Source organism: Salmo salar, chromosome 24, assembly GCF_965601325.2.
Source record: "Salmo salar chromosome 24, fSalSal1, whole genome shotgun sequence".
NCBI lineage: Eukaryota > Metazoa > Chordata > Actinopteri > Salmoniformes > Salmonidae > Salmo > Salmo salar.
Genome location: NC_138314.1, coordinates 10,479,442 through 10,496,323, shown reverse-complemented (window position 1 = coordinate 10,496,323; position 16,882 = coordinate 10,479,442). Strand labels below are relative to the sequence as shown.

The 16,882-nt window shown below is 42.4% G+C and overlaps 1 pseudogene across 1 annotated transcript in view; it reads right to left on the bottom strand.

The window, feature by feature from the left end:
* LOC106584936 (TM2 domain-containing protein 2-like) overlaps positions 1-16,882 on the bottom strand; it is a 23,146-nt pseudogene extending 6,264 nt beyond the window's left edge. Inside the window, exons 1-5 of the transcript XR_014382602.1 lie at positions 16,838-16,882; positions 15,522-15,848; positions 14,138-14,225; positions 13,829-13,934; positions 1,069-1,305 (exon numbers count right to left, since the gene is read on the bottom strand). The product of XR_014382602.1 is annotated as a TM2 domain-containing protein 2-like (transcript). The remainder of the gene's footprint in view (positions 1-1,068; positions 1,306-13,828; positions 13,935-14,137; positions 14,226-15,521; positions 15,849-16,837) is intronic.

The following is a 16,882-nucleotide window of genomic DNA, read 5'->3' as shown; positions in this document are numbered from 1 at the left end:
GCAATGTGAACAGTATATGTAGGTGTGACCCCTGTAGGCTAATGCAACCAGCACTATGGAAGGGTCCAAACGCCAACATCCAGTATTATGTACTTTTAGTATACATCAGATGTAAAAAATAAAAATTAAGAAAGGACTGCACAGAGAGATGATCAACATGTAGTAGTATGATGAAAGGGGAACAGCTAAGATGCATTCTTTATAACATCATTGCAAAGCTTCAGTGATCAGCTAGAACATATACATATATTTTTTTTTTACAATTTTCATCATATGGTCATGGGCAATCCATGGTAACAGAATGATTTGGGGAACTTGGATTTTTCACTTTAAAATGTCAAAACAAAAACCAATGATTGCGAAGTTCAACAAACCATACAACTATATGCACAAGGACTACTTTTAACAAGTTCCACTGACAATTTTACAAAAACATTTATTTGAAGAGCAGTGCCGGTGCAAAGTCTGATAACAGAATGCCAGTGTGTGCTGTTTGTGCAGTCATCCTGTTAACAAACTTTGCATCTGCACTGTTCTTCAAGTAAACGTGTTGTGAAATTGCCCTCAGACATCGTAACATCTCAGCTATTGTGTAGTTTGTGCACGCAAACAATCTCATAATGAAACATATAGATTGAAGCTTTCATATAGACAACATAGCAAACCATTTCCTTTGCTTAAACAGTTCAGTGGTCTAACCTTTAGACCCAAGTCTTTCAAAACAAAGCACAGAAATCTATAGCAGCCTACTGAAGGCAAATGATATCGAACATGCCAGCCACTCAACCATGCCCCTGGTCCACTTATCCTTTGCTCATACTTCTCGTTTTCCCACGGTGAGAGAAAAGACTGAGGAAATTGCGTTAACGGCCGACACGTTGTTTATTATGGTGCGATTAATGGTCATCTGTGGCATGCGCAAACAAAGTGATAGCATGTCAGGTGACAAGATTCTCTAGGAGAATCGGATAGAAAGGCATCCGATACGTGGTCAAACTGCTCAAAACTGTAATTCACAAATAAACAAATGGTAAATATTCGGCCCGCATCTCTGCAATGTAAACCCACCTTAAAAGGTCTTCAACCCATGCTCGCTGGTCTCAGTAGAAGGTGCACCAGTTGCTGTGGTCACTAGGCATCAGGCCTCCGGTGATGATGAAGTCCACGAACCACCAGATGCCCAGGCCTCCTAGGGTCAGCAGCTTGCCCACAGCTGTGCCTGTGTGCCCCAGGCAGAACTGGTCCACTCCAAAGCACCCCAGGAAGAAGGAATACAGCAGAGTGATGAAATAGTGGCCCGTGTATCTGAAATCACAAGGCAGAGGTGTCAATAACAGGAAGGAATGGCCAGGTGAGCCCATTAAAAGTGATGTAAAGGTCTCCTGTCGGGCACATTATTATGAACTTCCAATGCCATTCATATATTGGTTTGTAAATACTTCTCCAGTGGTGAAGCTACACCACATGACCAAAAGTCATGCTCGTCAAACATCTCATTCCAAAATCATGTGAATTAATATGGAGTTGGTCCCCCCTTTGCTGCTGTAACAACCTTCACTGATCTGGGAACGCTTTCCACTAGATGTTGGAACATTGCAGCGGGGACTTCCATTCAGCCACAAGAGCTTTAGTGATGTTGGGCAATTATGCCTGGCCCGCAGTCAACGCTCCAATTCATCCCAAAGGTGGTCAATGGAGTTGAGGTCAGGGCTCTGTGCAGGCCAGTCAAATTCTACCACACCGATCGACAAACCATTTCTGTATGGACCTTGCTTTGTACACAGGGCTCATGCTGAAACAGCAATACCCCCAAACTGTTGCCACAAAGTTGGAAGCACAGAATCGTCCAGAATGTCATTGTATGCTGTAGTGTTAAGATTTCCCAGGTTTACGTTACGATTTCCCAGATTTGTCCGTCAGACTGCCAGATGGTGTAGCATGATTCATCACTCCAGAGAACACATTTCAACTGCTCCAGAGTCCAATGGCAGTGAGCTTTACACCACTCCAGCTGACGTTTGACATTGCGCATGACGTTCTTAGGCTTGTGTGCGGCTGCTCAACCATGGAAACCCCTTTCATGAAGCTCCCGACGAACAGTTCGTGTGCTGACGTTGCTTCCAGAGGCAGTTTCGAACTCGTTAGTGAGCATTGCAACCGAGGACAGATGATTTTTACATGCTACACGCTTCAGCGGTCCCATTCTGTGAGATTGTGTGGCCTACCACTTCGCGGCTGAGCCGTTGTTGCGCCTAGATGTTTCCACTTCACAATAACAGCACTTACAGTTGACCGGGGCAGCTATAGCAGGGCAGAAATTTGGCAAACTGACTTGTTGGAAGGGTGGCATCCTACGACGGTGCCACGTTAAAGATCACTGAGCTCTTCAGTAAGTCCATTCTACTGCCAATGTTTGTCTATGGAGATTGCATAGCTGTACGCTCGATTTTATACACCTGTCAGCAACGGGTGTGGTTGGAAATAGCCGAATACACTAATTTCAAGGGGTGTCCACATACACTATATACACAAAAGTATGTTAGCTTCTGAAACAACTTCCATTTCCAGGCCAAGTAAATGTACTGCCAAAATAAACTGCCAAAATAAAGGAAACACCAGCATAAAGTGTATTAGTGTGTTGAGCCACCACGAGCTGCCAGAACAGCGTCAATGTGCCAAGTGTCTTGAACTCAGAGGGATGCAACACCTTTCAACCACGAGAAATTCTATCATTTGGTATTTTGTTGATGGAAAACGCTGTCTCAGACGCCGGTCCAGAATCTCCCATAAGGGGTTAAATTAGGTTGAGATCTGGTGATTGAGACAACCTTGGCATATGGTTTAGATCAGTGGTCACAAACCGTTAGAGCGTGATCGACTGGTCGATCTCCAAGGCATTCCTAGTCGATCACCAAACATTTCTGTAAAAAACCCAACAATAAAGCCTTGCGTTCCTAGCGCCGGGAAGGCAAAGTGTTCCCATTTTGAACCATTTCATGTGTCTGAAGGTAGAATTTCGCCTAACCAGAGAGCAAATCATGTGCGCCTATAGGCATACCGCCGGCCAATCAGACAGGTCAGATCACCATGTCTGGACAGATTTCTTGAGCCATAGACTGTAAAAAGAAACCTCAAAACGCACAGCAAAGTTGATACTGTGAGATTTCAAAACCATGACTAGAGAGAGACTCAACGAATATACAGCAAAGAGCTGCTGTTTTTGAGTAACTTCATGTTTAAAGTTGTTATTCAGCACTGTCAAAACTTACAAAAACACTTTTATAAGCCATATAATGCGCATTCTCCTACTTCCACTCACACTACAACCAGCACTGCAGCTGCAATGAATGAGCATAGTAAAGTGTTCTGATAAGCTTTCTTTGTTATTATTCGTGGCTTGTGTCTTTTTGAATATGGAGGAATGTTTCACCTTCTCTGGTCATAGGATTAACAACATGAATTGGTGCATGAGGTAGAAATAATGCAGTGCGACTTGAGTTTCGCCATAAGCCAGAAGACTGTCTCCCCTTTTCTCAGCAGAGGGAGAGCGGAGGGACTGAGTCAGGTGAGAGGCAACCTCACCGCTGCTCTGGGGCTAGGCGATATATGGAATTAATTCTAATGAATGTTTTTGCGCGATATTCCAAATGCCTGTATCGCAAGGTTATTGTTCTTCGTTTTTATGAGTGTTTGTTCTCATGTTGTATTTTTTGGTCTCATCTCCTTCGCTCCTCTGTGCTGTGTGGAACTCTCATTTACCACAGAGCTGTATATAATAAAGAGATGCACGTCTCGGCCCTAACAATGGGAGTCGTTGTCCTAAAGGTGGGAAGGCAGGCGACAAGCTCAGGTCCAAGATAAGCCCATAGAAACGCATTGGGTTTATTTTTGACAGATTTTAGCAAGAGTGAAACCTCTCGCGTCGCCTTTTCCTCTATGGTTTACACACCAACCCATCGACCTGTCTCTCACGCCAACAAAGTTGAGAGATCACGTCTTCCTCTCTGACAAGCGGTTTCAACTCACTATTTGCATTTGAGGTTTGGTCCAACAGAATCGAAACACATTGAGACATTATTTTACTGTAATAGACAACTTTTCTAACAATACCCTTGTGTCTCAACTCCTCAAATTGCATGCAGAGCAGACACTACTAAAACAAGAGTATCAATGAACATTGATTCTGGGAAATGAATGCTCAGTTTGTCCTTGGGGTACCACGTACTGCTAGCAGCATTTTAGCCAGACTGTTATACTAGCTGTCTAGTCTGTTTTATAAATGTGCAATAAGCATAAAACAATTATTTTAGGTATTGGCAACTCATTTTCATTCTGAGAAATAAGGTAGGCCACTTGATTTCAACATCTGAACAAAGTGGACAGGCTAACATGCTTTTCAAACAGAAGGGATGTGTGTTCATAACAATTCAACTGTTCAATCTTGTTAGCTAGCAATTATACAACAGGTGGTTCTAATCCTGAATGCTGATTGGTTAAACTGCATTCCAGCCAGTATCTATTCCACAAGTTACCACTGGCTAAATCTATGACGTTAAAATTGCCTATTTACTCTGTACCATCTGACAGCGCAATCCACTGTCTCATCAGCCCGGCCAGGCAATTTAAGAACTTGAGCTCCACTTTAAAAAGCATCTAGACATTATCTCACATTTCTTTTAGACTAACATTTAGTTTTCAATAGCGGAGATTAGTATAAACCCTACTGTCTGTCTCTCCAACATTTGCAACATTGTTTCAATATTCAAATTCGATCTCCAGCTGTCCCATAGTAATCAACGTGTCGGGAGTCGGGACGAGACAGAGAGGAAGCGTTTCTCAGCCAGTCTAAATCATGAATCACCTGGCATTTTTATGGATATATACAAAGAAATGTCAATTAAAAAAAAAGGTCAAACAAAACAAAGTGCAGCTAGTTTGGTCTTTCCAGCTTCCGTTTGAAGTGATCTTTTTAGCTGTGTTGTTGTCTAGCTCCTCTGAACAACAGTGTCCTGATGAGTGAGCACATTTTCTATGCCAGGAGAAATCATACCTCATTAGCTCATTCTTATGGATGTATCCAATTAAAATGTCACTAGAAAACAGCTTAAACAAATGCGGCTACTGTTGTTATTCTGGCTGCACTGTTTGACGTGACTAAGTTAGCCATAGTTGGCTAGCTAGTAAGCAAGCAATAAGAATGTTTCCAGCCTGTATGGCAATGGAACATTTACAACGAACGACTGGGTTGCGTCTCTGGCAACCGAACATTCCATTATATCTTGTAGAAGGATGAAATAGTATGAATAAATTCATAAAAACAACATGAAAATAGGTCAATCATTATTTGGGGCGGCAGGTAGCCTAGTGGTTAGAACGTTGGACCAGGAACCGAAAGGTTGCTAGATCGAATCCCCGAGCTGACAATGTAAAAATCTGTATTTCTGTCCCTGAACAAGGCACTGTTCCCTGGTAGGCGGTTCTTAACTGACTTGCCTAGTTAAATAAAGGTTAAATTTTAAAAAAATGTTGGTAACACGTTGTATAAAAGTGATAATGCCCGGGAAGCCGGTGTTTGGAGGATATATATTGGCATGGTTTGCCGCCCCGTGCCAATATATGCTCCAACACCGACTTCTCGGGCATTATCACTTAAATAGATCCAAGTTGGCTAAGCTTTAAATATAAAGATTAGGTGGTTAATCACTATCTTACACATGGGCTTGAGAGATTGTTGATGAGAACTTTTATGACTGCCTGCTACAACAATTACGCCATTATTAGTGAATGTGCGTTACGCATGGTTCTATTTAAATTTGTAACAAAAAAATATTATTTTCCATACAGACTTGAAAGTCAGATCAATGATTGTTGCAGAAAAATAAAAAGCATGTTCAACTATTTTGATAAAATGTAAATATTAGTGGGTCTTATGGTTGTGGAAGGCTTAGATTTAGCCTAAGTAGAACTGAATTCATTAGATTATTGCTGACTGTTAAAATGCATTTGACCTAAAATGTATTTGACCTTTAAATTAATTTAAATCCCTACACTGCTCCCTCCCACCTCAGACTGACCATCAGACGCAGGCCATCAGTTCAGTAAACAAAATATGCAGGACCAGTCAAAAGTTTGGACACACCTACTCATTCAAGGGTTTTTATTTGTTTACTATTTTCTACATTGTAGAATAATAGTGAAGACATCAAAACTATTAAATAACACATATGGAATCATGTAGTAACCTCAAAAGTGTTAAATCAAAATATATTTTATATTTGAGATTCTTCAAAGTAGCTACCCTTTGCCTTGATGGTAGCTTTGCACTCAACCAGCTTCATTTGGAATGCTTTTCAACAGTCTTGAAGGCGATCCAACATTTGCTGAGCACTTGTTGGCTGCTTTTCCTTCACTCTGCAGTCCAACTCATCCCAAACCATCTCAATTGGGTTGAGGTTAGTTGATTGTGGAGGCCAAGTCATCTGATGCAGCACTCCATCACTCTTCTTGGTCAAATAGCCCTTACACAGCCTGGAGGTGTGTTGGGTCATTATCCTGTTGAAAAACAAATGATAGTACCACTAAGCGCAAACCAGATGGGATGGCGTATTGCTGCAGAATACTGTGGTAGCCAAGCTGGTTAAGTGCGCCTTGAATTCTAAATCAATCACAGACAGTGTCACCAGCAATGCTTCAAGGTGGGAACCACATATGCAGAGATCATCCGTTCACCTACTCCACATCTCAGAGACACAGCGGTTGGAACTAAAAATCTCAAATTTGAACTCATCAGAACCAAGGACAGATTTCCTCCCGTCTAATGTCCATTGATTGTGTTTCTTGGCCCAAGCAAGTCTCTTCTTATTGGTGTCCTTTAGTAGTGGTTTCTTTGCAGCAATTCGACCATGAAGGCCTGATTCACCCAGTCTCCTATGAACAGTTGATGTTGAGATGTGTCTGTTACTTGAACTCTGAAGCATTTAGCAGAGACGCAAACTGGTGAGGGCCCAAAAAGGTGACACCTTTATTTGTTGCACTGAAACATGCAAAATAAATCCCTGCTAGGGGGGAAATGCAGGTTAACTAATTAAACAACAAAGAATATGATATATATGATCAGTCTCAGTGTGTAAAATAAAATAAGTGGTTAACGTGAACATAACACACAGTTAAAAAAAATGTCAGGAAAGCAATCCAATGTTATTTGTTGCCTTGACTTTACTGCAAAAGACACTCAAGTCTTGAGCAAAAACGATACACACATAGAACGCTTGTGACCCCACACACAATCTAAATATTGCACTTGGGGAAAAAAACATCTTAAAGTGCAAATAGAATGAAACAAAACAGGCATTGTATTTTTGCTCTATTATAGTGGCCACTATAGTAGACATCGATCAAGTGCACAAGCCTACATGTGTACAAAAATAACATTCACTGAATAAAAATTAAAAAAGTAATAATAATCCACCCTCACTCACACACGTGTTACTGTCAAGTTCAACACAACAAAAGCAATATCTTTGGGCTACACTGCACGTTATTACATTGTACACGTTTTGCCTGTGGACATCTGTTCTATAATGTGCCAGCAGAGCATGATACCCTTTGTTGGCATAATTGATCTCATTCAGACAGAGTATACCTGGCATACCCCTTTTTATCCACTGTATTGAAAAAGTGAGAAAGCGGGAAAGTGTGTGGTGTTCCTTTCGCCTCTATAGTGGCATCCAGCTTAAGCCAGGCCCAGCTCCAGCTACACTTGATCCCTGAATCCACTTGTTTAACAAGCAACGCCTCATTTTCACCTAATTCTCTCATTCTGAATATTAACCACATACTGTAGGAGGGAAAACATTAGTATGTTAGCTAGTTAACATTTCACACAGAATGCCAGGGTCCAGTAAGCAACTAACATAACTTGAGAAACGGCATGGAGTCGTATACCAGTTAATACTATAGCGAGTTGGTTAGGTTACTAACGTTAGATCATCTGATGTTGTAACGTTAGCTAGCTAGCTGTCTGACTTTATTAGCCAGCTAATTTTCACACCATAAACTCAATTATTTTATCAGCTAAGTTGGCTAATGTTGCTCAACATTTCTCTGGCTAGCTAACAGAGAATTCGATCCACCTAGCAAGATACTTTACAACGCTAACAATTCTTGTTCCAACACACTTGCTCCCTCACCTCAAAAACTTTCCAAATGCCAGCCTGTTTTTCAGTTACAGCTCATGAAGTACGGTTCATCACCTTCTCACCCCCGTTTCCGTGGTCAGGCTTCTCACCTACCTCTTCATTATCGTTCTGGGGACGCGCTGCTGTAACTGGCAACCTGCCTTTCCACTCTCCGCTGTCTTTCCAGAGCGCACGCTGATGCTGTAACTAGCAAGTTGGTTGTCTCTTCAGATACAGCCAATATTGCTCCAAACGCGCATCACTTGTTCGCTTACAGCCAGAAGTGATCCACTTTCTCATTGGATTTACACGAATCACGTAGGTTACCTATTTTGGATTCAAAACGGCGAACTTCGCCAAAAGGTGACTATCTTCTGTATACCACCCCTACCTTGTCACAACACAAGTAATTGGCTGAAACGCATTAAGGAGGAAAGAAATTCCACAAATTAACTTAAGGCACACCTGTTAATTGAAAACCATTCCAGGTGACTACCTCATGAAGCTGGTTGAGAGAATGCCAAGAGTGTGCAAAGTTGTCATCAAGGCAAAGGGTGGCTACTTTGAAGAATCTCAAATATTTTGATTTGTTTTACACTTTTTGGTTACTGCATGATTCAATATGTGTTATTTCATAGTTGTGATGTCTTCACTATTATTCTACAATGTAGAAAATAGTAATAATATAGAAAAACCCTTGAATGAGTAGGTGTGTTTAAACTTTTGACTGGTACTGTATATTATGTTCACTCAGCTGGGCCTCACAATTAATACAACAGACACTTCCGGCGCCGACAGAGATGGCCGCTTCGCGTTCTTAGGAAACTATGTATTATTTCTTACACTGTTTCCCCAGGAAATCTTAAGTCTCATTACACACAGCTGGGAGGAACTATTGGATATAAGCGCAACGTCAACTTACCAACATTACGACCAGGAATACGAACTTCCCGAAGTGGATCCTCTATTTTGTCCACTACCCAGGACAATGGATCGGATCCCAGCAGGCGACCCAAAACAACGGCGCCGCAGAAGGGGCAGACAGAGCAGTCTTCTGGTCAGGCTCCATAGACGTGCACATCGCCCACCGCTCCCGAGTATACTACTAGCCAACGTACAGTCTCTTGACAACAAGGTAGACAAAATCCGAGCAAGGGTTGCCTTCCAGAGAGACATGAGAGATTGTAACATTCTCTGTTTCACGGAAACATGGCTCACTCGGGATACGTTAGAGTCAGTACAGCCACCTGGTTTCTTCACGCGTCGCACCGACAGAAACAAACATCTCTCTGGTAAGAAGAAGGGCGGGGGTGTATGCCTTATGATTAATGAGTCATGGTGTGATCATAACATACAGGAACTCAAGCACTTTTGTTCACCTGACCTAGAATTCCTTACAATCAAATGCCGACCGCATTATCTACCAACAGAATTCTCTTCGTTTATAATCACCGTCGTGTACACCACCCCCCCCCCCCCTCCCTGAAAGCGCGAACCACTGATTTTAATCAGGGCCAAGGCGACCGGAAACATGACCGAATACAAATAGTGTAGCTATTCCCTCCACAAGGCAATCAAACAAGCTAAGCATCAGTATAGAGACAAAGTAGAGACGCAATTCAACGGCTCAGACACGAGAGGAATGTGGCAGGGTCTACAGTCAATCATGGACTACAAAAAGAAAAGCAGCCCCATCGCGGACCCAGATGTCTTGCTCCTAGAGCAAACTAAACAACTTCTTCGCTCGCTTTGAGGACAATACAGTGCCACCGACACGGCACGCTACCAAAACCTGCAAACTCTCCTTCACCGCAGCCAACGTGAGTAAAACATTTAAAAGTGTTAACCCTCGCAAGTCTGCCGGCCCAGACAGCATCCCTAGCCGCGTCCTCAGAGCATGCGCAGACCAGCTGGCTGGTGTGTTTACAGACATATTCAATCAATCCCTATCCCAGTCTGCTGTTCCCACATGCTTCAAGAGGGCCACCATTGTTCCTGTTCCCAAGAAAGCTAAGGTAACTGAGCTAAACGACTATCGCCCCGTAGCACTCACTTCCGTCATCATGAAGTGCTTTGAGAGACAAGTCAAGGATCATATCACCTCCACCCTACCTGACACCCTAGACCCACTCCAATTTGCTTACCGCCCCAATAGGTCCACAGACGACGCAATCGCAATCACACTGCCCTAACCCATCTTTACAAGAGGAATAGCTATGTAAGAATAGTGTTCATTGACTACAGCTCAGCATTTAACACCATAGTATCCTCCAAACTCGTCATTAAGCTCGAGACCCTGGGTCTCGACCCCACCCTGAGCAACTGGGTCCTGGACTTTGACAGGCCGCCCCCAGGTGGTGAAGGTAGGAAAAAACATCTCCACCCCGCTGATCCTCAACAATGTGGGGCCCCCACAAAGGTGCGTTCTCAGCCCTCTCCTGTACTCCCTGTTCACCAATGACTGTGACCATGCACGCCTCCAACTCAATCATCAAGTTTGCAGATGACACTACAGTGCTGGGCTTGATTACCAACAACGACGAGACGGCCTACAGGGAGGAGGTGAGGGCCCTCGGAATGGGCCCTCACCTCACACTCAACAAAACAAAGGAGATGATCGTAGACTTCAGGAAACAGCAGAGGGAGCACCCCCCTAAGCACATCGACGGGACAGTAATGGAGAAGGTGGAAAGTTTGAAGTTCCTCAGCGTAGACATCACGGACAAACTGAAATGGTCCACCCACACAGACAGCGTGGTGAAGAAGGCGCAACAACCTCAGGAGACTGAAGAAATTTGGCTTGTCACCAAAAACCCCCGAGCACTCGAGAGCACCTGTCGGGCTGTACCCGCTGGTACAGCAACTGCTCCGCCCACAACCGCAAGGCTCTCCAGAGGGTAGTGAGGTCTGCACAACGCATCACCGGGGGCAAACTACCTGCCCTCCAAGACACCTACACCCCCCGATGTCACAGGAAGGCCAAAAAGATCATCAAGGACAACAACCACCCGAGCCACTGCCTGTTCACCCTGCTATCATCCAGAAGGCAAGGTCAGTACAGGTGCATCAAAGCTGGGACCGAGGGACTGAAAAACAGCTTCTATCTCAAGGCCATCAGACTGTTAAACAGCCATTACTAACATTGAGTGGCTGCTGCCAACATACTGACTCAAATCTCTAGCCACTTAAATAATTAAAAATTGGATGTAATAAATGTATCAGTAGTCACTTTAAACAATGCCACTTTATATAACGTTTACATACCTACATTACTCATCTCATATGTATATACTGAACTCTATACCATCTACTGCATCTTGCCTATGCCATTTGGCCATCGCTCATCCATATATTTATATGTACATATTCTTATTCCTTCCTTATATACACACAAGTGTAAGGTAGTTGTGAAATTTTTAGATTACTTGTTAGATATTACTGCATGGTCGGAACTAAAAGCACAAGCATTTCGCTACACTCGCATGAACATCTGCTAACCATGTGTATGTGACCAACATTTTATTTGAAATTATCTATTACCAGTGTGATCCTATACCAAAAAAAAAAAATCAATACAATTTCTAAATGGTCTAAGAACAAAATTGGCCAGGCAATTCAAGCATAGATAATATGCAGAGATAATTTATTGGGCTTATAGCCAACTGCACAAACCTCATTGCTAGAGAACTGTTTTTAATTGGTTAATGTTGCATAGGCTTACATAAACATTTTTAAAATCTGAGCAGTAGATCGGCTTGCATTTTGACTCAAAGTGATCTTGACTCAGAAAAGGTTGGTGACCATTGGTTTGGATAATTTTCATGCTTATCAAACCATTCAGTGACCACAACCTCTCCTTCTAATAAGGGAATAATTCAGACCTGGGACACCAGGTGAGTGCAATTAACTACCAGGTAGACACAAAAAACATACAGTTGAAGTCGGAAGTTTACATACAGTAAACAAAGTAATTTTTCCAACAATTGTTTACAGATTATTTCACTTACAGTAAATTAACACAATACCAGTGGGTCAGAAGTTTACATACACTAAGTTGACTATCATGGCTTTAGAAGCTTCTGATAGGGTAATTTACATAATTTGTACCTGTGGATGTATTTCAAGACTTACCTTCAAACGCAGTACCTCTTTGCTTGACATCATGGAGGAAAAATAAAAAATAAAATAAAAATAAGCTAAATGTAAATGTAAATAAATAAATAAAAAAATCATCCAAGACCTCAGAAAAAAAAATTGTAGTCTGGTTCATCTTTGGGAACAATTTCCAAACACCTGAAGGTACCACGTTCATCTGTACAAACAATGGTCCGCAAGTATACACCATGGGACCACGCAGCCATCATACCGCTCAGGAAGGAGACGTGTTCTGTCTCCTAGAGGTGAATGTCCTTTGGTGCAAAAAGTGCAAATCAATCACAGAACAACAGCAAAGGACCTTGTGAAGATGCTGGAGGAAACAGGTACAAAAGTATCTATATCCACAGTAAAACGAGTCCTATATAACCTGAAAGGCCGCTCAGGAAGGAAGAAGCCACTGCTCCAAAACCGCCACAAAAAAGCCAGACTATGGTTTGCAACTGTACATGGGAACTAAGATCGTACTTTTTGGAGAAATGTCCTCTGGTCTGATGAAACAAAAATAGAACTGTTGGCCATAATGACCATCGTTATGTTCGGAGGAAAAATAGGGAGGCTTGCAAGCCGAAGAACACCATCCCAACCGTAAAGCACAGGGGTGGCAGCATCATGTTGTGGGGGTGCTTTACTGCAAAAGGGACGTGCACTTCACAAAATAGATGGCATCATGAGGCAGGACAATTGTGAGGATATATTGAAGCAACATCAATACATCAGTCAGGAAGTTAAAGCTTGGTTGCAAATGGGTCTTCCAAATGGACAATGATCCCAAGCATATTTCCAAAGTTGTGGCAAAATGGCTTAAGGACAGCAAAGTCAAGGTATTGGAGTGGCCATCACAAAGCCCTGACTTCAATCCTATAGAACATTTGTGGGCAGAACTGAAAAAGTGTGTGGGAGCAAGGAGGCCTACAAACCTGACTCAGTTACACCAGCTCTGTCAGAAGGAATGGGCCAAACTTCACCCAAGCTAAGCATGTGGGAAGCTTGTGGAAGGCTACCCGAAACATTTGACCCGAGTGAAACAATTTAAAGTCATTGCTACCACACACTAATTGAGTGTATGTAAATTTCTGACCCACTGGGAATGTGATGAAAGAAATACAAGCTGAAATAAATCATTCTCTCTACTATTATTCTGACATTTCACATTCTTAAAATAAAGTGGTGATCCTAACTGGCCTAAAACAGGGAATTTTAACTATGATTAAATATCAGGAATTGTGAAAAACTGAGTTTAAATGTATTTGGCTAAGTTGTATGTAAACTTCCGACTTCAACTGTAAGTGTTTCGGCCCTCATGAACCAGAATTGAACAGCTCTGATATATAGCATTGACCTCCAAGCAGGTATTTCAAATCTGTTGAATGATGAAGTCAGGCAGGTGTCTCAGTACCGTAAACTGGGAATGACTATCATCATGTAACAACAAACAATGACTGATGAGCTTGTCAGAAACTGCAGTCAAGTACAGCAGCTAGATTCTCCCTTACTTGATGCACGGCTCATTCCCTCTCAGGAACTCCCTGGGTCCAGCACACTCAATGTCGTGCAGATGACTGGTGTGTGATTCACATCTTTGCGCACCTGCCCTCCAAGCTAAACAAAGGTGGTGATTGAGTTGAATAACAGATGAAATCACAAAGTTCACACACAGAAATTGACGGAATACCAAAAATCTAAACAATGATCAAACGTGTCAGTTTGCCCATCTGTTTTTGACTGACTAGTCAATGTACTAGCAGAATATAAAGCCACACACAGATTGAGCGAGAGGGTCTATCCACTACGGTTTGACATACCTTCCAACAACTATGTCCCATCTCCAGAATGGCAGTGGAGTTCTGGGCATGGTCCACTGGATCTTGACAGTATATGAACTCCTCGGGTCTTCACATGCCGAAAGAAAAGGTAAAAATTAAATGTGTTTTCTGTCTATTTTTGTGTAGCACATTAGAAAACGGGCTGGGCAAACAGGGCGCTAAGACACTAAAAAAAAAAAAGCAAGAGGTGGCAGACATCAACTTCGAGAGCAGTCTCAAAGCAATTTGTTGTGGCACTTAACAAAAATATATATGCAACTATTTCAAAGATTTTACAGAGCTACAGTTCATATAACGAAATCAGTCAATTGAAATAAATTAATTAGGCCCTAATCTAAGGATTTCACATGACTGGGAGTACAGATATGCATCTGTTAGTCGCAAATACCTTTAATGAAAAGGGAAAAAAAGGGCGTGGATCAGAAAACGAGTCAGTATCTGGTGTGACTACCATCTGCAGCGCAGACACATCTCCTTCATATAGAGTTGTTCAGGCTGTTGATTGTGGCCTGTGGAATATTGTCCCACTCCTCTTCAATGGCTGTGCAAAGTTTCTGGATATTGGCTGGAACTGGAACACGGTGTCGTATACGTAGATCCTGAGCATCCCAAATAAGCTCAATGGGTGACATGTCTGGTGAGTATGCAGGCCATGGAAGAACTAGGACAAGGAATTGCATACAGATCCTTGCAACATTGGGCTGTGCATTACCCTGCTGAAACATGAGGTGATGGCGGTGGATGAATGGCACGATCTTGTCAAGCTTTCTCTATGCATTGAAATTGGCATTGAGAAAAAGCAAATTGTTTTAGTAGTTTATGCCTACCCATAACCCCATCGCCACTATGGGGCACATCAGCAAACTGCTAACCCACACAACTACATACACGTGGTCTGTGGTTGTGATTTCGGTTAGACCTACTGCCAAATTCTCTAAAAAGACATTGGAGGCAGCTTATGGTAGAGAAATGAATATTCAATTCTCTGGCAACAGCTCTGGTGGACATTCCTGCAGTCAGCATGCCAATTGCACTCTCCCTCTAGCATTGTGTTATGTAACAAAATGGCACATTTTAGAGGGGCCTTTTATTGTCCCCAACACAAGGCGCATATGTGTAATGATCATTCCATTCAATCAGTTTCTCGATATGCCACACCTGTCAGGTGGATGGATTATCTTGATAAAAGGAAAAAATGCTCACTATCACAGATGTAAACAAATATGTGCACAACATTTGAGAGAAACAAACTTTTTGTGCATATGGAACATTTCTGGGATCTTTTATTTCAGCTCATGAAACATGGGACCAACACTTTACGTGTTACGTTTATATTTGTTCAGTGTAGAAATACAATACTTACAGCTAACTGCAGAGGACAACTGGCGACGGGGGCCTATATTCATATAGTTCGGTATGAACTATATGTACAACTCACGCATTCAACTGGTATGATATGATACGACGTGACGTTATCCTGTGGCTGCTCACTGAATGCAGCTGTTGTTGCTCTCTGTCCGGATGTGTCTGAATTCTGGGAGTGTATTCCTTCCAAACATTGCAAAAGCAACACTGTTAGTAGCAAGATAACTTTACCGCAGAGAAGAATGTAGCTGACCGAAATCCTAGCCACCTTCTCAACCTTGGTTGAACTGCGGCTATAGCTTGCCAATGCAATGCCAATGGCTAACTAACAGTTAGCTAGCTGTGACGTTAGAACTAGCTAAGAACTGATAATATTTTATTGCTATCAACCAGTATCCTGCTAGATTACATTGATTAATGTTTCATACCATCTTATTTCATAGTTTATTCGAAGATGAGTTATGTTATTTTATCCAGCTGGGAAGAAACTGGATGTGACGTCAACGAAAGCGCTGACTAATTATTTTTCTGTGGATTTTATGTCGCAATTGGCAACCAACTTTAAGGTGCATTACCGCCACCAATTGGACTGGAGTGTGGACCAGAAACAGTGAGCTGGTACCCAGAGGATAAATCCTACCCAATAATCTCGTCTCCCTAAGGAAACGACATACATAATAAAATATTACATCCGCTGAAGATTTCCCCAGCAGGTTCACTTAATCCTGACTCTTCAACCCCATTACTCCTCAAATATAATAACAATCGCTCCCTTTCTCTCACATATTTCTGGCACTGAAATAGAACGTTTCACATGTCTCCATCTCCTCCTAACAATGATCACACCTCCCAGTCGGATGTTTCCCCACCAATTTCAATGTTCTATTTAGCCTTGTGTGTTCCAGTGACTACACTTTCCTCCTTTCTCTCTCGGCCTGAGGACCTCCTTGCCCCCACCTTTTCCTGGATTTTATACAGGTGTCTTCCCTTACTCTCCCTGTTCCACAACTCTTGCCACTTATTTTTAACCACTGTTCTTATTAACCCCTTGGCTTCTGCTTTACTGATTGACAATTCCATCTCAACATTAGATTGTTTAAGAGCCTGCTTGGCGATAATATCCACTTCCTCATTCCCCTCTACTCCCACATGAGCTGGTACCTAGAGGAACATAACAAATACCCCATCTGTTTCACTCTATACAAGCACTGCAAAACCTCATACAATACATCCTGTCTGCCCTGAGACACATGAATTTAATCTCATCAGTGCTGCACAGGAGTCAGAGCAGATGACTACCCTGTCTGGCCTCACCTCCTCCACCCACTCTGCAGCTAATGGTATGGTCAACAACTCCAT